The 24,884-nt window shown below is 38.2% G+C and overlaps 1 protein-coding gene across 2 annotated transcripts in view; it reads right to left on the reverse strand.

The window, feature by feature from the left end:
- Positions 1-24,884, reverse strand: part of NEBL (nebulette) — a gene marked incomplete at both ends in the record, with an annotated part of 252,383 nt that overhangs the window by 151,234 nt on the left and 76,265 nt on the right. The window lies entirely within an intron of this gene.

The following is a 24,884-nucleotide window of genomic DNA, read 5'->3' on the forward strand; positions in this document are numbered from 1 at the left end:
CACACCTAATCTCCAAGAAATTCATGGAGTAGTTATCATATCAAAGTTATCATATCAAAAATATGATAACTACTAAAAGACAATGTGTAAAAAAATTCAAGTCTTTGCGTAGTATTTTCAAACTAGGGCCATGTCATTGTCTGGGAGCTACTCATGTCTGCCATTATTTTAAATACTGAGAGTAGTTGTAAAGAAATCAGGCAGGCTGAGCTGCGGGAACAAAAACGTTTGAGTTATTACAAACATATTTGTTACCAAGATGCAGAGTGTTACTACTGTGTTTTGACTTAGGAAAGCCATCCTTAACCAGATGAATTGTGGCACTTTTTTAAGTGTCAGTGGCTATTTATATCACAGTTCGTCATCATCATCTACAACAATCTCTGTCTTTAAGAGAAAAATGTATGAATTTAATTTTCCTTAGATTTACCTACAAATCAACACAAAGATTGCAGTTTTGACTAGGAACTACAGAAATCAGTTCAGCAAATACGGTAACTGCTCATAATTTCTGTTATTAAGTGTAATACATAGTAGCGACTGTCCACATAAACCATTGCAGATGTCATAAACCAGGCTGAGTAACCAGCCTGGTAGCAAAACAGTTTTCTGTAACATTTCCCACATTTAAACCTTGAATTTAGAAACAAACAAATTCAAGAAAACTGTACCAGCTGGTGTAAGGCAAACACAAGCAGATCATGTTCTGTTTTTATTTCAAATGGGTAGGTGGTGATCAAGCATCTTGTACTTTAGAGTTCTACAAGTCCTTGCCAACTAATTAAATTCAGACACTGACCAGTGACACATTTCAGTTTGACCTCAGCCACCTAATGCTCTGGAAAGAATGTACAGGGAAAAAGGTCAAACAAATTCCAACTTACTTTTAACTACAGCCTGAAATCCTCTGTGAACTCCATACCACATCGTGCTTCTTTAAGCATTAAAAAAAAAACCCTTCAGCTGAGTCCAGAGAAACACCATCTTTCCCATGAACCTTTTATGATTCCTTCAGCTTACATTAAAGCAATTCCATGACTCCAGGAATTACATACGTATTGCACAACCAAGACAGACTCAGTAAGCAAAACAGGACGCTGTTCTTTCTCCTCAAGAAAAATGCAAAAATTGTCCAAGCGCAGTATATATTATCTACTCCAAAGTGATATACCGCCCTTAAAGTTAGCACCGATTTTAGTGAGAGTTCCATAACTAAATCCCCATAAATCTGGAGTTTAGGTCAGCCTGTTCTTTTTACCATAAAGCAATGGAAGTGCCAGGTGCAGTTCTAGCTGATTCAGCTGGAATTTCTGCCAGGAATTCAAGGGAGTGTACATGGCTACAGATGCTCGACCACATTTTGAATGGATGCAGTGTATGCTTTTCACGTGCTGAAGTCGCTCTGCCAGCCAGTGCAACAGAGACGGTGCCACAATCCCAAACTCACGCTTCCTGCTTCAAAGCAAATACTGCCAGATGTGCTATCTCCATCCATACAGGGATGCACGGGGACTCTAGATGAGGTTAAGAAAGGCTTCCCAGGCCCCTGCTGAGCCATCACTCACATTACCAGCTGACCCTCAACGTGAAGAAAGCAGAAGGCGGGAGCAGAGTTTGCTCATGGATGCTTTTTTTGCAACACGTTCTGAAATGCCATCTATTTATTCTTTTTTCTATGCTGAAAACAATACAGGCACCGTGTAAAACCCATGCTGAAGAATGCTAGGATTTCTTGTGATTTACTTTTCCATTTCTAAGTCCTAAACATGCAGGTTAAAAGTGTACTTATAATGCTCAGTCTCCCCTTATCACACAGCAGTGAGCACTGCTGATTATAGCTTTGATTAATTACGTCTGTAAAAGATATTCACCACCCAAAAACCTGATGTTGTAACTAACACTGGTTCAAACCCCTCCATAGTAAGTCAGAAACACTACTGCCCGTTTTTAATGCAAATTATGGCATAGACATGAGAAACTGAGCAAATAACGCAAGGTGGATTTACCTCCATTGTAGCTACTTCTTCAGCCCCTCTCTCAGTATCATAGTAGCATGCAATTATCACACAATAATTAGAAGAACTCAAAACACGTTCTAAAAAGGTCTGATTGCCACAATCCTTCACAGCCCATTTTTCAAGAGGTTTAAAAGTTTAAAGTCATTTTTTCTTCTCAATCTCTTCCTTCTCCCGCGCTCTCCTGCCTTTTCTTCTCTTTTTCATCTCCCTTCCCCCCACAACCCATCAGCAGAGATGGAGCCTTTTTCTTTCCGCTTATAATCAATCCTTCCCAAGCTGGATTCCACTGCATCTTGACATAACAATCAATTACTTTCCACAACCAAGGGTTTCCAGAGAAAAAGAGTCCAACATAAAGCTTTCCTTATTTGTTTTACAAAAGCAAACATGAACTTTTGAAGAAAAATTTAGGGATGCCATAGCTATGAGTTTGACAGATGACAGTATGTCATTTGAGTACATGGAAAATTCTTTTTAGAAGAGATTGGAGAAAAAATTAAGAGACCAAGAAGCGTGGTAAGAGGGAAATGTAAAAAACGATGGACAGATTATTAGTGGAAGACTAGAAACAAAATGTAACTAACTGAAAACAATTTAACAGAGTGGCAAGACAAAAAAAAATAATATGAAATAAGTAACAGATGGAGTACATTGAGGACCTTTACAGCATTAGTCTCTTTTACAAGTACCTTCTTGCTTGTCTAATTCACAACTTGGGCTATTATTTGGTGATTGAACATGATTTCCCCTCCAATCCGAAGATGGTAAATGTTTTAAAGAAGAAAGTAAGATCCAAAACACATGGATTCTCTTATTCTTATGAAAATACAAGTTGTAGTATGCAGTCTCCTGGCAAAAGCTGCTATCTATACACTGCCTGATAACAGCAGGATAAATCTGAAGTCATAAATGAGCGTGTTTATAAAGCTGAACTAGAAGACAGCATTATTTGTTTCTCTTTTCTTCCTACACATCAGCAAAAAGCCATCAATGTGTTATTTCATAACTGCAAGACATTTTCTCACACATTTATTTTGTTATATCCTGAAACACAGGAGGTCAGTACTGCACTATCTTAAGAGTTTTCTAACATCAGCTGCCATAGAATTGAAAGAAAGTTTCCTTATTTTCAAGCATATGGTTTGATATATTTCCCAGGAGGGAAGAAGGCAACAGCTAACCCTCTTCCTTGTTTTTTATTTCTATTTGATGACTAAACCTTTTTTTTTTTTTTTAAAGAAGTTGCTTTAATCTGGAGGATTCTTTTCTTCACTTTTGAAACATTACATCTGTGAGACTTGAGAGTTTTTAAGGATCTCTGTACAATTATTGTGCCACATCCACATAATACAGATACTTTAAACCACTTTTCTTTTGATGGACAGTATCTGACCTATCCCCCTGCTTCAGCTTGTATTTTAAAATGACAAAACAGATGTTAATAGCATACATTGCTTACACAAACATGCGATTGTTTTCTAGTCATTTTCCACAATTTTTGCTTTTAGTTTCTCCTATTAAGCCACCTAAAGCCACACTTTTATGTATGTGCTACAATAAATGTTCATCATATTTTGAAGGAAAAGATCAACACAAGGGAATTTTTTCACATGACACTCTCAATGAACTCCAGTGAACTCCTCCTCCCACTCCTGACAATATTTGTCTGATGGTTTTTGTTGCATTTACAATCTGTGTCCCTTGAACAGTACTACCAGGAGCTGAAATACAAAAATCAATATATATGTGTGTGTGTATATATATATATGTATCAGGAAAATATTTTTATTGTCCAATTTTATTGCCTAATTCAAAAATTAACCTTTTTTAAGCAATGTCCCTTCAAATTAAAAATAAACAGCTCCAAAAATTTTACATAAACAGTAACAGAAAAATATTCACCCACAACATAAGTCCTAGAAGATCTTGTATCCTATTTAAGCTTTAAAATACACTATTTTACACAGCAAAAAGAAATATCACTACAACACCAATATATTTCAACCCAAAATGACCTTGTCCCTGAGGAATATCTGCTAAATCCAAGAAATGCTTAGCTAAAAGCAACTCAACAGTATACAAACAGCACTTTCACTGTTAGATAGTGCTTCTTGAATATTATTCTTCTACTGTGTTAATAATAAGACAACTGTCCTCATCTTAAGAGAGAACATAACTGACACAGAAGGAGAAACTAGACACTTCAGTTACCAAAGCAGTGAGGAGCAGACCTCAGAAGATGTTGATTCATATTGAGTGCACTGTTTACTGAATTATACTTCCTTTTCCACTCTGGGAATGTCAATCATTTCAAAATTTCCTGGAATCTATGTAGTGGCATCACTCATATTTATTACATTTCAGCTGTGGTCATAACATAACATCAAAAAAAAAAATCTCCAAACCAACAGTCCATGTTTCCATGAATTATTGCAAAGCAGGTTGGACACCATCTGGTCCAATCTTGTGTTGAAAGCATGGCCTTGGACCATGTTATCCATAGTCTTGTTAAACCAAATTTTAAATTTTTTCAGCAAGGGAGATACCAGTACTTCTCTGAGCAACTTACTCTGATAGTTAATTGTTCACATGGTGAAGACGTTTTTTCTTACACCCAACAGAATTTCTCCTGAAGCAACCACTCCCATTGTCTCCTCTCCTGCCACCATGCAACACTGTAAAGAGGGAATCTCTCTCCATCCTGTCTGTAGCTATATTTTTAGTTATTGGAAGACTGTGATTAGATTTCCCCTTAGACTTCTCCAGGCAGAGAAAGCCCAGCTTCTTCAGTTCTTCATGTGAAGTTTTCCAGTCCTTTTATCATCTTTGTGGCTATATGGGGATGGAGTTAATTTTCTTCATAGTAGTTGGCATGGTGATGCATTTTACATTTGTGACCAAAACAGTGCTGATAATACATTAATGTCTTCGTTGTTGCTGAACAGCATTTGCAGAGCATCAAGGTGAATAGATTGGGGGTGCACAAGAGGTTGAAAGGGGACACGACCAGGCAAATGACCCAAGCTAACCAAAGAGAGTCCATGTCATTTAATGTCATGTTCAGCAACAAAATGGAGAGGAGGGGTGTTTAAGTAGGTTAGCTGTCATGTTTTGGGGAACTGCCTGGCATCATGGAAGGTGGTGAGATTACCTTTGTATGACTTGTTCTTTCTCTCTTCTTCCACTTCTCCCTCACTTATTAAACTATTTTTACCTCAGCCAACAAGTTTTCTTCCTTTTACTCTTTACTACTTACTTCTTCCTTAATTTACTTGGGGTGGGGATGGAGATGAACTGAGGTGGTGTGCTGCTTAGCTGTGTAGCAGAGTTAACCCACAACAGTGGCTTTCCACTGAACCCTCCAAAAGAAATGTTCCAACTGTCTTCCAGCACTGAAAAACAACTCAAATTTTGCAGGAAACACTTTACACCACTTCACTACATCTGCCAAAGGCACTACAAAGCAAAGGCCTTCTGCATTAGCTCTGATATTATAAAACTGTGCAAACGCACACAAGGCAATTACACATAATGTCATATTAAAGCAATTATCTATATTTTCCAGGGTCCTGTTGTGGTGAGTTGACCCTGGCTGGATGCCAGGTGTCCACCAAACCACTCTATCACTCTATCACTCCCCTCATGGGTTAAGATAAAGGCAGTTTAATAAAGGAAAAGGCGACATACAGAAGCATGCAGAAGCAAAGGAAACAAAGGAGAAACAAAAGATTTACTGTCTACTTCCCATCAACAGGCGATGCCTAGCCTTTTCCCTGGAAGCAGAGCTTTAGTGTTGCTTCAGAAGACAAGCATCACAAATAACAAATGTCCCACTCCCTTTCCTCCTCCTTTCTCTCAGCTTTTACTGCAGATCATACGTCAGATGGTGAGGAACATCCCTTCAGTCAATCTGGGTCAGCTGTCCTGGCTGTAAACCCTCTCTGCTGGAGAGACAGCCGTGACGCTGTGCCAGCCCTGCTCAGGAGTAGCCAAACCTTGGTGTGTTACCAACACCTCACTCACCAGCAGTGCACAGTACAGCACTGTGAGGGCTGCTGTGCGGAAAATGAACTCCCATCTCACCCAGACCCAATACGGCCGTGTGGCTTATTAGGACATTAAGGGCCAAGCACGGCCTGCACTGTATGGCTGCAGCTAAATTTGCATCCCAAGCTACATCACTGGAATGTTTGCTTAGGGAAACTTGTTCATAGTATTTGTTCCTCAGCACACGAACAGAATTTGGATATAGCCATCAACTTTCCCAACCACAACTGTTCCCCTACAAAGGCCTTTTTTAAAAAAGATTGACCAGTATATAAACAGCTACAGAACACTCTGCAGAGAATGTACTAGTCATGAGCCATCACAGTGCTTTTTCTAAGTCATTTTCAGCTTCTATGGTAGCTCAGAGTGTGACTAAGTTTAATGGATTTGTTTTAAGTGTTCAACTAAAGCAAATTTTAATTGCTAAATATCCACTGTTTATCCTCAAACTTGCTTACCCTGAAATGACTATGTGGCCTTCGCATTTGCCAAATCAGAAAAAAAAGTTCCATATTCAGTAGTATTGTGTAAATTCTTCTATAGCTTCAATTATTTGCTTTTAAAAAAATGCACTATGAATGTGGTATAGTTCATTATTCTATAGAGAGATTTCTAGGAGGACTGCAAAGAGCAAGAGCAGTGAGAGCAAAGTATTTAAGACAGCAACTAACCCATGCACGATACCTGTTTTTATGGGGGGGAGGGAAATTGCCCTGGCTTTTATGTACTATTTATCTTAGTACTTTTTTTTTTTTTACTTCTAAATAGCCAAACCTTTGCCAAGAAAGGTTGGATCAGATGATCTCTGAGGTCCCTTCCAACCTAGGATTCTACGATTCTATGAAATCCAGGGGTCTACTTGTATCAAATTTATCAAATGAAACCATTAAAATGCAGTTCTTAATGGACCTTTTTTTGTTTTGAATGACAATCTTTGAGCAGAATATCCTTTTGAAAAAGCTGTTACATGACTAGGAGATAGTCTCAAAAAGTAACTTTATCATTTGAGTCCCTATGAATTATTTAAATACTCAGGAGTTCCAACTGTAATGAACATAAATAACCTTATGCACTTGGAAGAGCTGACTCTCTGGTTTGGAAGTCAGAATGTAAAGGAATGGGGATAAAGAAAACCTTATCTTATGTTTCACTCCTTATATCTTTAAGGTTACCAAACATCATTTTTATTCCAGTAGTTATTCCACCACCAAAATGACAGCTGGTAGAATACAAGCAAAAAGAAACACAATCTTTATTAGTTTCCCACTTTCGATTTTCCTAAATTTGCATCATATAAAATGAATACCTTAATGCATTTGGCTCCTGCAGCTTACAGTTAGTTTCCTATAAGTAGGTGTCTCAACAGAGAAGTAAAAGGTAGACTAAGCTAAAAAGGAGGTCATCTGAATAGATTGTCATGGTCATGCCATTAGGTCATAGATCGCATATTTGGCTGTTCTACATACAGCATTTTTCCTTCCTATCTGTGAGCTGGAGCTCTAGAAAGTCACAGGCATACAAGCTTTAATCAGTTTGTGTTACTGTGACTGGAGAGATTCTAATAAAAGAAATTTAGATACCACCTTGGACTGGATGGAGAGAGACCTTGGAAAGATGCACAGCTATTAAAGAGGCTCACATATTGGCTTTGGACATAAATTTAACTCATTTCCAAAGTGGATGTTTCCCAAAGACAAGCAGAGGGTAAGAACATGGATAGCAAAAAGTGCTCCTGTTTCCACCTTGCTGTTATCTTGAAAAGTAACAGGAAAAAAAAAGAAAGAAAAGATGATGCCTGAAACCAGGGAACAGTAGTCTAATAAACTGTGGTGGAAGGTGGTCTGAAGTGTTTCGCACCAAGTCTCAGATCAGGTGCAAAAACATGAGGATAAAGTATAGCTGAAGATGAAAAAGATTGCCATTATTTGGAATTCAGGTGAGGGAGGGAGGGATGGCACAATTTCAAAATGTGTCAAAACAGCCTGTTGCCTGTTAATTATATGGCACTTAACTTTCTTAACTGTTTTAAAACAGTTACTGATCTTTTACTTGCAGTGGATTTTCAGAAGGGCTGTTTTTGCCAGCTTCTCGGCCCCTTGCAACAGCTCAAAAGGACCAAAGAAGATGCCGTGCTAGCTTCAGTGGCCCTGGGGACAATTGTAGCTGCTTGAAAAGAAAAGAAATTTAAGGTATATTAGAACGTAAGGAGATAGCTAGAGGTCTCACTGACCTCTATTAGGAAACAGGAGAAAGGTATTTAAGAAGCACTGCATGACTTCAGACTCTTTACACAGTTAACAAAGGGTGAACTTCAGCATAAGAAAAATTCTGTCTTCAATTTATAACATTAATTTTGCCTGCATGCACAGGTGAGTTATTGGCAGTGTAATAATAATATTATGGCATTATTGGATAAAGTTCAGCACATGTAACTTGTTTGTAAAAAGTGCTTGTTTTCATTTGCACTAATTCACAAAATTCAGTAATTGGCAATAACTTGTTCCCAACATTAGTGCAAATTAGCAAGGTTCCACTGAATTTTCTTTAATTACTGGACTGGAAAGGATGATCACGTACATTGAGAGATAAGTAGCTAAGTGCATATTAACCATTTTTGTGTGTGTGTAAAAATCTCCAATCATTCAGCTACACACTGACTCAGGCATTTCCTTTCGAGATAGATGTTCCCAATGAACCCCGTTAGCTTCCCAAAGCTGCACAGTAACAGATGGAAATCAGTGTAGGCAACACTCAAAGAAAAATGGGCTGGAACAGGAGCAGCTATTCCCTTCGGAATTGGACTGCCTCATACTAATTGAGAACAACTTCTCTGGGCTGACAGAGCTTGTAGTTCCAACATGATAAAAATGATGTTTCCAGTCCCCAGGGTACTGAATAGAAGTCTGCCTTCATGCATAGGAAGCATATTAGTAATTGCATCAGTTGTGAAAAACAGCTGCTTGACCACCCCACACAGACACCACAAATACTGGATGGGGGCTGCTAGTTCAGAAAGAGTAAGATCAGCCACACAGTCCAATAGCAAATATGCACAAATGACCAGCACTGGACCGAGCGGCGTACAAGCAGGCAATGCTATGGTAACAGAAATGAAATTTAACTGAAAGCAGTTAAGAACAAACTAGGGCAATAACCTCTTTTTCAACAGCATACATTCCTATGATAATTGAAATATACACAAAGCAAATACCCTTAAGACATAATATGCTTCAGTAATTTATTTCTAAATCAGAGTCGGGACAGTTGTTAATATTTGTTTCATTACTGCTGCAAAGAACACATGCCTCAAAGAAGAAAAACCTGATAAGTAAGGATAAGATTGATATAAACCAATTGTAAGTCCCATGTTTCTTTCTGATCTGCTCTTTTCAAATAAAATATCAAACAGGAAATACATTTTCCCAACCTTTCCCTTCCTAGGTGAACTATCTGTCTTTTCCCATCTCCCCATCGCTGTGGTAGCTCATTACCAAGGTAGTAACAACAGCCAGCCACTCAAGCATTTACATAGTGAACATGAATCAGCCTGGATAGCACATTGAACCTCAGCCATCAACTTAGTACAGTACAGAAACAGAGTTTGCAGATGAATGATTTACTGTTGTCATCCCAACGATTATGAAAAGGAAATGGTCTGCTTATTTGTAATGCAACATTATTGATAAATGCCCAGTTTAACCCTGGGATTACACTGCTAATTTTTTCACAGACAATTTATTTACAGACCCAATGTCTGCATTGCTGCATAGAGCCTCACAGAAAGACATCCAAGATACTGAAGGACTGCTGTTTAACTGTCTCTGCAATATAAACAACCCAGCTGAATAAATTCACTTAGCTGAGGACCCACGCTATAGCAGCAGCTATATTGCATCCAGTTCTCAAACCGCTAGAGATGACTGCACCATGCAGAGGAAGTTCCTGCTGTGGCTTTTACACTGTCAGCTCATTTCAGCAAAGGAATATTTTCCTTTGATATCGGTAAAATTCCAAGTTCTCATTCCTATCATTACTGATGCAGCCAATGTTTTGAAGCAGAGGGAAATAAATGAAAAATTAAACCCACATTATTTTTAAATAAATTATGAGTTTCCTCCAGCGTATGTTAGAAACCAATCTGACTATTACTGAAACACTCCATTCTAGCAAAAATCTTCTCTGTTTTAACTGCATCATAGGCAAAATTTATAGATACTAAATATAACTCACATGCTAACATCTTTCAGGCTTACACGACTTGTAGAGTCAAAGAAACATTTGCTAAGAATAAGCTAAATGATATAATTTGATTTCCATTGTAATTATTAAAAGTGGAGAAAACTAACTTTGATTTAATATGCTTGACTAAGTCCTACCAGTTCTATTTGCCAGACTATTATTTCTCCTGTTGTTAGAGCTTTGTCTCCAAACTAGATTTTCCATAACAAAGCATATGGGTGACCTTAAAATTAAATGAATACATTTATTAAAGAAATTTAATTTCCATGCTGAAACCATTGCAGTTCCCATTGACAGCAAAAGCTATCATTCTCCAGTACCAAAAACCAGTATTAACTGAACTGGAAGACAAAGGAAATCGAGATAAAATAATTTCACACAAGTCCAGTGTGTTTAAAGAAGAACTCTTAATGCTGTTGCATTGAGGTTTGTTCACCAGAAGAGAGAACATAACTGTCTAAAATACGTATTTTTTCTATTTCTATTGAACATGTAAAGCAGAGTGGAGAAGGTGGCTGGAAGCCATTGGTATTCAGAGTGAGTGGAAAATAGCTAAGCCTTTCTGGTTGCTTGAACAGTACAATATTTTTTTTTTAATGGCACAAACTCAGAGAAACACTTAATGTGTCAACTTTACTTCTTAAATCTTTTTTCACTTGAAATTTTTTCTTATGTGTTTTTAAAATCTTAAGTACTCAAATTCTAAAAGCATTTTTTCAGCTTTCAAACTGCTTTCCACTTCTGGGCCAACATTTTGGGGGAAAACAGAATCACTTCAAAACAATTCAATATTTTCAATTTTTCACTTCTAGCATATTAAAAAATTTAGTCATTCACAAATCAGCCTTTCAGCCAGACAGCCCTGGAATAAGTGTAAATTCTGTGATTAGTTGCCAGTTTCAGAAGATACAGGTATCTCTTCTTTCCCTTAGGCTTCCTCTTCTTCCTAATTGTCTCAGTAATTACATTAAAATCCACACTTTATGCTTTTGCAACATTTGCTCTGTAACAGTGCTGCAGGAGATCTTACACACTTCTGCCCATTTAAAGCTTACAAGAGCAGACAAAAATCCATTCAGAGTAATAATCAGAAAATTAAATGAACTGGTTTCTCTGAAGAGTAATAAAATAAGAATTTTAACTACTAGAATTGCTCACTATTGACAAAACAAAACAAAACAAAAAAATCACACTCCTATACTTTTTGTACACTGGATCTAGAGGTTCTTCTTTCATCAGGGAGATATAAAACCCAAATGGCTCCAGAGAGCTCAGTAACAAAATTAATGAAGAAGTCCCCGATGTACATAAATTCTTAACTAGTAAAACACCATTTTCTTGAAAGTAGACAGAAGTAATGAATCAGAAATACTTAAATGCTCCAGGAATTGATGCTTATGTCAAATCACTTGCCATTAAACAAAATCTAATGAAAAATTAAATAGAGAAGTCTGTTAAGAACATTTATAAACATCCATTCCTCGACTCACCAGAAGCAGGTGGGACTTCTCTTGAAAGGAGGGAGAGGCCAAATTGCATATTTCTACACATCCTATGCTTCTATTAAAAATAAATGCCTTTAATACCCACTGTCACCAGGAAGTTTCTTCCCATCCTTACTGAACAGAAGGAAGCAACAGAGGTAAAACATTAACCAAAACAGTTTTTGATGAGCCCCCTCACCATGTTTCCAGGAACAAGAACTTTCTATAGGGTGCTATAAAATAAAACGACCATCACAACTTTCACAACTTGCTGGTTCACGATAGTAGTTGTACCCTTCTCTGGACTTCTGATGCACCCTAGATCTCTGCCGTCTTTTTTCTTACATTTATCTCCAGTCTCCTGCAAAGCCAAATCTGGTCTGCTTATGTCACTCAGTATTCAAACACTGCCTGCTGTGTAACAAGGCATCCGATTCTACCCTACTGTAGACGTTTTTACCCAAGACAGCCGTGTGACACTTCATTCACAGTTAATGGGCAGAAACAGGCATTTCTGGGGCACTGTTCATACAACCTCTTTTACATGTTTTGATCCATCCAGGTCCCATTATATCCCAGACAGCAGAAGAATACTGCCCTATGGCTTTGGCATCTACAAATACAGAGGGAATTTTAAAAGTTTTCACCTATTAACTTCATCCACCATCAATATGTGTGTAACTAACTCGTTCAGAGCCCAGGGGTGACCGAGCTGAAGTCCAGAAAGGCAGCTCTCAGCACAGCTGGATGCTAGGCTTAGTGCAGCTCTCCATGTGCTGAAAGCTTCCCTAACATCTGAATCTACCTGAACTTAGGCTCTACCTTAAGTGCAGTATTTTACCATCGGTCCTCCCTTTTTGCTTGCTCTCCACATCCCTTTCATTTCTCCACTCAGCAGCTGCTGACCCATTGAGCTCTGCCATCTCTGGTACTGTGCCCTGCTGACAGCCTTCCAGGGCAGCTGCTCTGTTTTTCATCAGTATCACTCATTTCAAAATATTTTAATATGCCCAATTCTTGCATGCTCAATTCACATATTAGCATGAGAACCCAGCAGCCCAGATTGCAAAGTAGAACTGAGATGAAGTAAAGCAAAGGCCAAAAGCAAGAGCTGGGCTTTAAAATGCAAAAGGATGGAATTTAACTCAAAGAGTTAAAGTTAAAAGGATGGAAAAGGAATAGTAGCTTCTATTGCAGTAGGTGATGGAGAAAGTATTATCTCCAGTGCTCCTTTTATTCCATAAGAAGTGACCGTGGGCTCAGGCTGACGGCAAAGGCCGCCATGTTGACATTGCACAGCACAGATATACAGGCCAACGGTGTAGTTGCAAGCCACTGGTCACAGCAAATTTGCCATTATTTGATTTTTTTATTCTTCCCTTATGCAATGATCAAAACATTTTCCTTTGATCAAAACAAGCCAAGTATTCCACTTCTCATTTATCTCACATTGCAGCCTTACCACCCAGGCACTGGAGCATCCCATCCTCACCACACTTAGCTCTCTTACTCCCTTCCTGACAACGCTGAGCAACTTGCACTGTTCTTCTAACTTTGTTTCCACATTTAAGTTTATAACCACAATTCATTTACTGATAATTATACTATTAAAAATTTATCTTATGTTATAAAAATGAGCACAGCTATTGATATAGAAATGGTAGCTTTGTCCACATTTGGATCTTTTATTCTAAAGCTTTGAAGGAATTTACCTATACTGCCAGGGAGAGCGGGGGGGGAAGTTAATTTTACCAAGTAAAATTATTTTATTTCAAGTGAAATTCAACTAATTTTAAGTCACAAGAGATTAAAAATATATTTTATTCAGAAATGTTGAAATTTTAAATACTGCTGAACTGAACTACAAGTTTTTATAAATACAAAATTAATTTTTTCTCATTGATATCCAATTAGTATTTTTAATTTGGGTTTCTGATTTGAATATTCAGTGCCACAGGAACAGAAAAGGCCATAGGCATGAGCTTTTACTTTTTTTTTTCTTTTTTTGCCTTCTTTTAATTAAAACAGCTTAAGTATTTTGCCCTTCAAAATTTACAGGCTAGTAAGCTACTGGCAAAAACTAAACCCATGCTCCAGGCAGATTCTAACATTAAATCTTTGGCTGGGAGTGGGGGGTGAGGAGGAGAGTCTCCAGCAAACATCTTCAAAGGTCTAACATTTGGTGCAATGAAAGCATTTAGTATTTTCTTCCACTCACTTTGTTTTGGGCAAGGTTAAACATTATACTAATCCTACTCTGTTTCCTTTCTCTTTCTTTCCTGACCCTTCCACTTGAAAGCCCATCAACATAATCTCCTGCAAGCATAGCACTACCTGACAAACTATCACCCCAAATAGACCTCAATCCATCCTGCCAGGCAGCAGTTACAAGAAATCATTGAACTCTGAATGGTCCCTGCACCATCTGAGAATAAATCAGGGGGACAATATATTTCTTGGATCTAAAACAGCCCCATCAATAAGTAACCTAAGCATCAGGAAAATGACCAACGAAAATGCTGACGAACACTCATGGCCTTTTATTGGGGTCAAGGGGTAGGACTGCCCAGGAACCCTCCTGGAGCCTTTCTTCTTCTTCCAAATCCTCTGAAAGGCCTAATACCATGCGATTTCTGATTCATGTGTTGTTTTGGCCTTGCACCACCAGGCAAGCCAAGCCCGGTTTCTCCTTTCTCACTCTCACAGTCACACTCGATGTATTAAAAGCGCTCTTTGCACCATGAGCAGACAACTCAGACTACAGATGGTCAGAAATTATTTGGAACTGAAAAAGAAAGTCAGAGAGTGAGGCAGAGAAAAACATCCACCAAGCTTCAAAGTGCAAAAAGTGCCTCTTGCTGGAGCAGAGAAGGGCCCTTCTGCAGCAATGCAAAATCTAGAAGGCAGCAGACTACGGTGAGAGATTCTGTCTACTCAGTTTTTAATTTCTCCACTAAGGCTAAAGTGCTCTTTTTCTTTTTTTTTTTTTCCATTTGCTTAAAGCTTCTATTTTGCAAGACTTCCAATTAAGAGAATGTGACACTCTCACCAGGGTTGGATTTTTCCTATTAAGCAGCTTTGCTGGTCATTTTGTTAAGGCCACCTCCAGAACAAACGCTGACCCAAAACAGAATTAATAATGGCTTGAAAGGGTACTGCTCAGTTGCCAATGCACACAATGGGGACAGCTGTTTAACAAAATAATAAAGCTATACATCTGGATAGACTTTTTTTGTTATGTTTGGGGGGAAAAAAGCCAAAAAGGTAAAGAAATCCAGCCATTCTCAACTGTTATACGGAAATCTTTAACAATTTAAAATACTTTAGCAGATTCAAGTAACTGCTAAACAAAATGCATACTTATAAAGGCTCTTCAAAAGCAGACTTACATCACAGTTAATCACATGGGAGAAGTCTGTAGGTAAATCAATATTTTCCTTTTTTCAATATAGATCTAAACAGCACATGCATTCTATGGGAAAAAAAAAACCTGCAGCAAATAAAAACTAATATATTCATGCTCACGGAAATTCTGTTCTCTAATTCTACACTCCCATCACAATAGAAATATGCAACAAGTTTACTGCATGCCAGGAAAAAAACATTCCACTATGGATTTGAGACAATTTCCAGAGCTAAGTTAGAGTAGTATTCAAAGTATTCAATCTCTCAGTGTATCGGTAAACTCAATTATTTGTTAAAACTTTCAATGTGCTTTCTCCTTTGAAAAGGAACCATGAATATCTGCAAATCAACACAACACTGTGAGCAATGATCACTCTCAAGAAACCCTTGAAGAAGAAAAACTGACAGGTTGAGAACTAGTACTAAAGGGTAAAAGTGTCTTATCCTTACAGAATAAAACTTTACAACAGGATAAGGACCAAATTCAAAACATTTTCAAATAACCAATACAATTAGAAGAAATACAGTCATTTATCATATTCTTTCAACACATTAATGTAAGTCCATAAGAATAAGGACAAGAAAAAATGAAGAGAAAAATTAACCTTGCCTGTAGAAATTCTCAGTCCGGAACCTCTGAAGTTTCTTAAGACATTGCCACAGATGAACACAAAAATTGGTTTCATTATAACAAGATGGATGACTACCTTCATTCCTTGGTAAGAAACAGGTCAGTACTTCTGAAAAGATATGAGCTTAAAATGAGGAACTAAATGGAAACCATTAATTGTCACAATGTGAAATGCCACATGGGTTAATCCAATGCTTTGATGTACGAAGAATTCATTGTTATAATCTGGCACTGGAAAGAATGTGGAGCTTTTACTTTGGATGAAAGGATATTAACAAAAATACTCATATGCCACTTTCAAATTATTAAATATGTCAGCCACTACAATTTGCTGGGAAAAAGAGATACTTCATCTCCACCACTACACAAATGGAAGTCTAGGGTAAAGACTAAGAACTTCCTGTTTTATTTTCTTGATGTTTCCAGTAAAACGAGTTCTCCTAATCCAGCGCACTGACTAAAAACATACTTCTCAAAATTCCTGTTTTACATCCCAGAGTGAATGCTCCTTAGCTGTCCTTCCTTTTAATGTTGACATTACCAATACTCCACACTGCATCAGACCAGTCAGCCATCGAGTCAAGCTTCCTCTTGCTGGTCACAGTAAGTACAAAGTGTTTCAGGAAAAAGCACCAGTGTCAGCAATAGTAAGTGAGATGACACAGACCCCTTTTGATTAAACACGGCAGTCTCCGAAAGACGCAGTTCTGAAGCCCAGAAAGGAAAGGATAGGTGATGTGATGTCATTTTCTGTCTTTGACACAATACCTTAGTGCACATACTGTGCTAAATAGGAGAGAGCAAGGGACTGAACTCAATACTGGCACCTCAATATCCCACGCTGCTGAGCACATTCCCCAGCTATATTGTACTCCCATCCCCAAGGCAAGACCCTGCACAGCTCAGCATCTCCTCCAGTCATGGGCGCACTCCTGAAAGGCAGCATGGACACGCCCACGCCAGTTTTGCTCCCTTTGACCTAGACAGACATTCCAAACAGGACACTGACCCCAGGAACTCCCAACATGCCATCAGATTTCACGGACATGCAGTTTCATACTTCACAAGTGCCACTCAGGCAAGCTGCTATAAAGCCCCTGCACGATCTCAAGCACTACCTGGAAAATACATACATATCCATTATAAGGTCTACTTGTCCTCGGGATCAGGGCCTCCTGTACCTGGCAGTACAGATATGATCTTGGGGTCTGATTTGCAGTCCCTGGGTGCCTTGCTTCTGATGACAACTATTCTATTCTTGTTCTTCATCTTAAATTCTCTACTACTGAACACATTTTTCTTTTGTATGCATTTAAATGCTGTGCAGTAGTGCAACAAAAACATAACAAGAATCACAGCATTCCATTTCCTGCAACTGATTTGCACAGAGCCACCATTAAAAAAAAATCTAATTAAAAAAATAAACATATAAAGAAGCTCAAGATAATCGGAAGATAAACTTGACAAGGTATGAAAAAGAACATACATGTTCGTACAGTCCAAGCTCAGTGAATGTTCCCCATTCCTTCCCCACACAGAAAAAAAATAAAGATGGGTTGTTTTTTGGGGAGCGGGGGAAAGCGGTGTTAGACTACAAGGGATTAAGTGAACTTTAGTATTTTTATTAATTTTACTTCTCAAAAGTTATGGGCATTTCAATACTAATGTTGATGCAGTTAGGAATTCCACAACTCAACTTACAAATACAGCTATGAATTCTGTGACTCGCTCTTGTCCCCTTTCTGTTACTGCTGGTTGTACAAGTAAAGGTGGTCTGAATCACTTTCAATTTTATTGATCCTGAGATTCTCTATTAAGGATGTCCTACTTGCTGTACACTGATTCGATGTTATAAAGTCTATAAAAATTGTTTTGATCAATAGTTACTCTATTTAATAATCATGACCACTCTTGGCCCTCAATCTACCAGAAAAATTACCTATATTTCACATAATGTGTAACTGTAAAAAGTGAAGCGATAATACACTTATATGTGCATCTGAAACAGACATATGGAAGAGAAAGCATACTTGTTTTTCCTCATAAACAACTGACATGCAAGAAAAATTGATCTCATATTCATATATTTTGCATCTTACTTCTGAGTCTTGGCACTGGAAAGGGGTGATTTTCCTCCTGCGACTGTGTATTTTGTGGATTTCATAAGTTTTTGGCTAAGAAGAACAGTTTGTGCTGCTTGCTTCTGAGCCTCTGCAGGCACTATTGTGCTTCCTTAAATGTAGTTCAGTTCTAGTTTCTTCCTACCAAATTATATGAGGTTTTCAAATCATATGGATATTAACAACAGGTCAAGTACTAATGAAAAGAAAAGAAAAAAAAAGCTTTTGTATCATCAAATCAACAGTGAAAAGCTGAAAAGTTAGACAGGTCAACCTTTTCCACAGATGCTCATAAGAAAGTCTGTCTAAAGATTCCTCTGAATGTTGGGCAAGTATTCATCTTTTCTTCACAGTGTGTTACTTCCATCATAATCTTTGCAGATTTTCATTCAGACAAACGAAGAAATATTACAAAAAGAATCACCTGAAGCAGTTGTTTTGCTCAGTCACTGAAACATGTAATTGTGCCCCTAGATATAAACATATGTTCTAAAAAAGGGAAGATAATGTACTGCTTTTATCTACACAAAAAAGCCTGCTATCCTAACCCCCTTATACAAGTAGTTTTTGTTACAATGACTAGTAGATTACCATTGGAAGCTAGTTTAAAATCTGTGTAACAGGCCAATGATGTTAGATTTTTTTAAGATTTTTTTTTAGAGTAGAATATGTAGTCAGTACCAGGAATCAAATTTAAGCCTTAAGCAAACCATCCTTGTTTTCTATCTCAAAACGCAGTCAGTAATCATAACACATATCCCAGCAGAAGATTTCTATCTCCATCAGTGAAATCAAAAGAATTTCAGGATGCTATAAATGTGTCAGCAACACAAAAATAAGTAAATGTATTCCACAGAGAAACTCCCTCTCTGCCTCCCAATCTGTTTATCAACTGCTACAGTCCTACACGCTGCTTGGTGTCTTTACTTCATGTCCTGGTGTCTCCTGACCACAGGGTTACAACTTGTCTATCTCCACATGGTGATCCAGCCAATGTGAGAGTGAGGAGTAGCAGACAGGAAAGGAGAGGAACCACTACTGTCATAAGCTGAACCAGGCTATAGCCTGTCTAATAAGGAAGAAAGAAGGAAAGGGAAAAGGGAAAAAGGGGGAAAAGGGAAAAGGGAAGGGGGAGGGGGCGGCGGGGAATCAAGCAAAAAACCCCATAGAAGCAGTGTAGATATATGGCAGCACATTAACAGGAGCCAGTCCAGTGCAGTACTCAGCAAGATAACAATCAGAAGAGGTGACAACCATTTTCCCAAAAGACTGAAATCCATTCTGCCTCCTGCACTCCTCTCAAGCTTTGTATTATTCATATCAAGAATAATTTTTATGCCTTTGACTCATGCATATAAAACAAGTCACTTAAATAGCCTTCAGAGGGGAAGAAGGAACCAGTCACAAGTTGAAAGAAAAATTATGTTTAGTAGGTGAGCATGATTTACAAAATGCTACTGTGCAGGGGCTCACAGGGGAGTAAGGCAGAGCTTCCTGCAAGTAGTCTGGGTTTACTTTAACACAATCCACTACTCCAGGACTTCTCACAAGTAGTACCACAAAGATGGCTGAGAAGCCTGCAGTCTTTTCATTCTTTCACCCCTCTCTTCATATGCATATGGTGGATTGAGTTCAGATCCTTGGACAGCTGGAAAGGGGAGCAGATAAATAATCAGCACCTTATGGCCAGCTGGAAAGATCCCATCTTTAAATTCTGTTCCAGGCACAACTTACAGAATCACCTGTAAAGCTATAATCAGGTCTTTCTGCTTGCTACCTCGTATTTCTTCCTCCTTTGCTCAGCTGAAGGGGGATTTTTTTATCTTTGCTTCTAGCTCCAAGGGCTGTTTTCTCCATAAGTTCTCCAGTGAGCTCACTCACAGTACCCCAGGAAATACATTTGCCTGCTTTAATAATCCATCCAGCATTTCGTTCCCATATAGCATTCACTGTGGCAGTTCATTCCAAAGACTTTATAAAAGCAGAGCATATAAACTGAAAAAGCTTTTAAATCAAGAAAACCAGCTAATAAAAAGACTCTTCCTGGCAGTTTGCTAAGACATACTCCTGAACCAGAGAGGCAAAGGAAAGGCAGCAAGAATGAAGACAACAGAAATGGTCGAGGAACCTGAGGAAGGGCAGTACTGAGAGGAACTGGAGAATCTAGGAAGAGCTGAGCTTGGAAGGGAACTGTACATCTAGTAGATCACCTTACTCAAAGTTCAGTCAATTACTGCAGATTGCTCAGGACTGTGCCCCATCCTCTTCTGAAAATTTCCAAGAATGGAGATTCCACAACCTCTACAGGCAAACTGTGCCTGTGGTCAGCTGTCCTGAAGTTTTTTCTTACATATAAATGGAATTTTCTGAGCTTCAGTTTGCCCCCATTGTCTCTTGTGTTTTCACAGGGAACCACTAGGCAGTGTCTGTCTCTTCTTCAACCTGCACAGAGAGGATATGGCCATCCTAGAGACAGACATCTAATTAAAAGGATGCCTTTATTCCCTTTACTGATGTTCACTCTCTGCCAAATGCTCAATACTACCATAGTGAGATAGTAAGGAAAATAATCTTCTCTATGAGAGTGGTGAGACACTGGCACAGGTTGTACAGAAAAGTTGTGGCTGTCCCCCTCCCTGGCAGTGTTCAAGGCCTGGCTGGATGGGGCTTTGGGTAACCTGGTCTGGTGGCGACTGTCCCTGCCCATGGCAGGGGGTTGAGACTAGATGATCTTGGAGGTCCCTTCCAACTCAAACCATTCTATGACTATGATATGATTGTCCTGGTGAGAGTTGGCAGATAAAGATACAAACCCAAGCAAGTCCTGAGGAAGTCTACTCTTAAAATAGTGGACCATTAGGTAATAGCCTGACAGTTGGGCATGGCTCATAAGAAAAGCTGGAACTACTTGACAATCAACATTTTATGAAATTATTCAAGGAGGGAGTAAAATGATATAAGTGATTGTGTATCATTTTCGCCAAGACTTACTGGGAAGTAGATTTCCTCAGAAAGTGTTGGGAATATGAGAACCCATCTTAAAGAGCAACCGTCCATTTGATCTGACACTTCAATATCCCTCCTGCCAAAACCTGCTACAGAACATGAACTGGTGTTGCTGCTTTTGATCAACACAGTATTGCCACAGACAAGAAAGAAAGGTCACAGAGTAATTTACAGTTATGCAGTTACACTGATCAGTAGCTAAGGTATCTGAAGGCAATTACCCAAGTAAACATAGGTGAGATGAGCATATCCATAACCTCTGCAATTGAGTTCTACAAAAGGCAAGTAAATGTGGAAAGTATCCACTGTATGCTATGCAATATATGAGAATGCACTAACACCCAACAAAGTAGAGACAGGGATTTTTCATCAGAGAGGTATAAAGAAAAAATCTTGTTCCAGACACTGGATCCCTGCTCTTTATTTAGAGGGTGAAAGACCTTAAGACTCATTTTTCTTCAGCTGGGAGACATGCTGCAATGGGGAATTTTCCAGAATAGGAAATCAACCTTACGCTCTCTGCTAAAATGCATTTGTGTCTCCTTCAAACTAAAGAGTTGAATGAAAGCCCATGGAATAAAAACGCTAAAGGAGGGAAAAGCTCTGACATTATATTGTACAGAATGAGAATATTCCCTGGAAAGCTTTTAAATCTTACCCTTTGACTTCTTAACAACATAATTTTTCAAGTGTCCTAAAGAGCAATCCATTTTCTATTGACTCCTCCAGAAAACAGTATTTTGGTTTTGTTTGTTTTGCTCTTGTCATGGTATGTCAACATGACAGCCTGGCACCTGATGCTGACCTTAATGGATTCTTGATAGAGGACCCAGCACTTCAACTTAAAGCACTGTCAATTGCTGCTTAAATGAAAATCAAAACAAAAAAATTACAAAAACATGTGTCTTAACTTGTGCAATATTTAATGGTGTTTCCTTTACCAATTCTCCTTGCTCTCCCGAATCAGATAAATAATAGTTCTAAACTACAAATTTTAAAAACATGCTTTGAGTCCTGCAGTTAAACATGGAGGTTTCAGTTCTGAAGAGACATAAGCATTAAAGATGTTTACTTAGAAACTAGAAAGCAGATATTAACATAGAAAAGAATTTCTCTTTACTCACAAGTTAACAAAATTTTTTATATTACCTAACACAAAATTTGTTTGATCCCAAATTGTCTCTGCATTGGCAGAAGGTTCAATCTGTTCTGATGAATACTGTCAGGTAGTAATTCTACGTGGTTCTATCCAGTCAAGTTTGGTTTCATGTGAAAGGCTTTTCTTGAACCATGTACACACATTTTTCTACTGCACAGCATTGAAATACAATGAGACTTGAACAATGGCAAATTATGCATCATGTATTTGTTTCAGTTGAGAGTCTTGCAACTCTCTTTAAAAAGATAGGACAATGGGCTAGATGGCCAATAAGGTTGATTCAGGTTGGCAATTTCTCTGTCCTTATATGCTTCAGAATATTACAGAAATTACTCATAATCTACAGTTTTAGTTTATGACAAGATTTAAATTGGATTATGGAAATTCCCTGGAATCATTATTTCAGCATTAAAACAATTTACAGGCTACTTGACACAGTCTTGATGTGAATCAACACCAAGGAAGCAAATGATGATCCGAAATATTACGGCCTTTCTTCTTCCAAGTAATTAAATTTGTGCCCTTATAATTTAGAACTGTATTTGCATTGACTGCAAATCTTTTACTGCCTAATAACCTTGAAAAAAATGCACACTGTACAAATTAAGGGGTTTTCTCCACTTCCAAGCTTTGAGGAGATTCTTAACTAACAACTTACGCCAGTGCTTTGTGAATAGTTGCAGCAAGTTTATATATAAGCAACCTTCCATGTTTCTCATTGATACTGGTTGTCCAGTCCCAGATTACTAAATCCTCTGTTCCCTAATAGAGAACAATACCAGAACAAGTTTCCTTACACTTCCAAAGTACCATGTCAGCATGTTTCAAATAGATTAGGAAAAGCCATTTTTCTTACAGGCTTTAGAAATAGAGCATGGTACTTGGGTTAGTCAACATTTAGCCAAGACAAACAATTGATACAGGCACGTTTGGAAGGTGCAACTAAACTGGAGATGTGCCAAGCCCATCATGCACTGGGATAGCACACAGTCATAAACAAGAAATTATTTCAGTCCTGACTACACTAGTCTCAGCTCAAACCGATGCCTACTAGTTGACCTCTACACCTCCCTGACAATTCTCAACTGCCTCAAGTCCCTCAGAAGTACTATCACAACCACAGAGAAAGTAGACTTCCTTAAGACAAGGTACATTTCCTAAATGAGAGTCTAATCTGTCTGGACTTCATATAGGAGAGCTGTCCTCTCTAAACACCAGAACAGGATTCCTCCCATACAATACTTTTTTTAAGCAACTTCAAGCTTTCCACTTAAAGCCTGACTGACTAGAGGAATCATTCCCATTATAATGTCTTTGCCAGTACTTTAAAAAATAAAGCTTTGGAGGTCTCCCAGAGGACATTTTAGATTAAGGCTCACAATTTACATGAGATTTAAGGTAGAGGATTGTGAGCATAATGTTTGAAATCTTTCGTCTCAGCTTTTTCTACCACGAGCTCCCAAGGCAATGTAGCTGTGAGGAAGTCAGCCAGCTTCCTTTCTACCCTGGCCATGACCAGAAAGCTGTCACCAAGTTAGGCTTGTGTAGCTGCTCCTTATAAATTCCCAGTGAGCAAACTCACCCATGGGATGACTGGTATCCTGGGGATAAGCTGCCAGAGGTAAGCATGGGCAAAGCATACACCTGATTGCTTTAAGTTTTGACCTGACATTTGTATATACCACGCGGGTGCAGGTACGTGCACAGACAATCCACTGAAAAAACTCACAGAAATAATTTCATTATTTTTCTGAAGCCAACCATTTTCTATCAAACCACTAAAAAATAATGGGCTCAAAGTTTATGCTTTTTAACAGACCTGTAAAAAGTATAGTTTACAAGTTCCTCTTAACTTGTGACAGAATGGTAACTATGGTAGACAGAACCACTGAACTACAAGACAATGAAGCAACTCAGCTCTAAAATCCACAGACATCAAGAGGAGATTTGCATTCCACAAACTCTCACCATGGCAAGAATTGCTCTAAGCAAAATAATTTCTTTAATCACTAACTGTAATGGCAAAATTGAAAAAGTATTTTTAAAATGTGTATCATGCTAAACAACTGTGCTAGCATTTCTCTTGGCTACAAAGAGCTTCTGAACAAGAAAACTTGTATTGCCTACTATCTGTTTTCCACTACAAGTTTTTATTATATTGACCATTATAATTATCAATTTGTAACAAGAGATTGCAGCTAAGTGCAGACTAAACACACAATTGTTTAAAAACAAAACAAAAAAAAAATCACAAAATAAAATGCAATCAAATATTTATCATTTGTTTCACACAGCCAGGCCAACTTCCAGTGTTGCATAAAATCAAACAATACAAAGGTGATGAGGGGTGGGGAGGAAGAAAGGGGAGTTGTCCAGATATGAAGGAACTAATATAACTAAGACCTGTATGTTATGGATTACAAAGTAAAAGCAGTAAAAAAATATCATGTTTGGGTCATACAAGTCTTCATTGCCATCTTCTTGGGTTTTTTTCCCTTTCCCACTTTAAATACATTGTATTTATTATTAACCTAAATAAGTTTTGATTGATAACATATTTATCACAACTTGCTTACGGACTGCTCTTTATAGGAGTTCACAGAGGACATAACATGCATAAACTGATCACTCAGTTGTGCGTTGACAAGGATTAAAGCCTTCTAAATGTTTGCTAATGACAAATTTATTGTTTGCTAATCACTCAGCTATTTTATAATTAGGTTTGATACAAGCTAACAATGACAGTTGGTCTGAGGCAAATAAGCCCTCCAGGTT

This window comes from Gallinula chloropus (assembly GCF_964237585.1).
Source record: "Gallinula chloropus genome assembly, chromosome: 2".
Taxonomy (NCBI): domain Eukaryota; kingdom Metazoa; phylum Chordata; class Aves; order Gruiformes; family Rallidae; genus Gallinula; species Gallinula chloropus.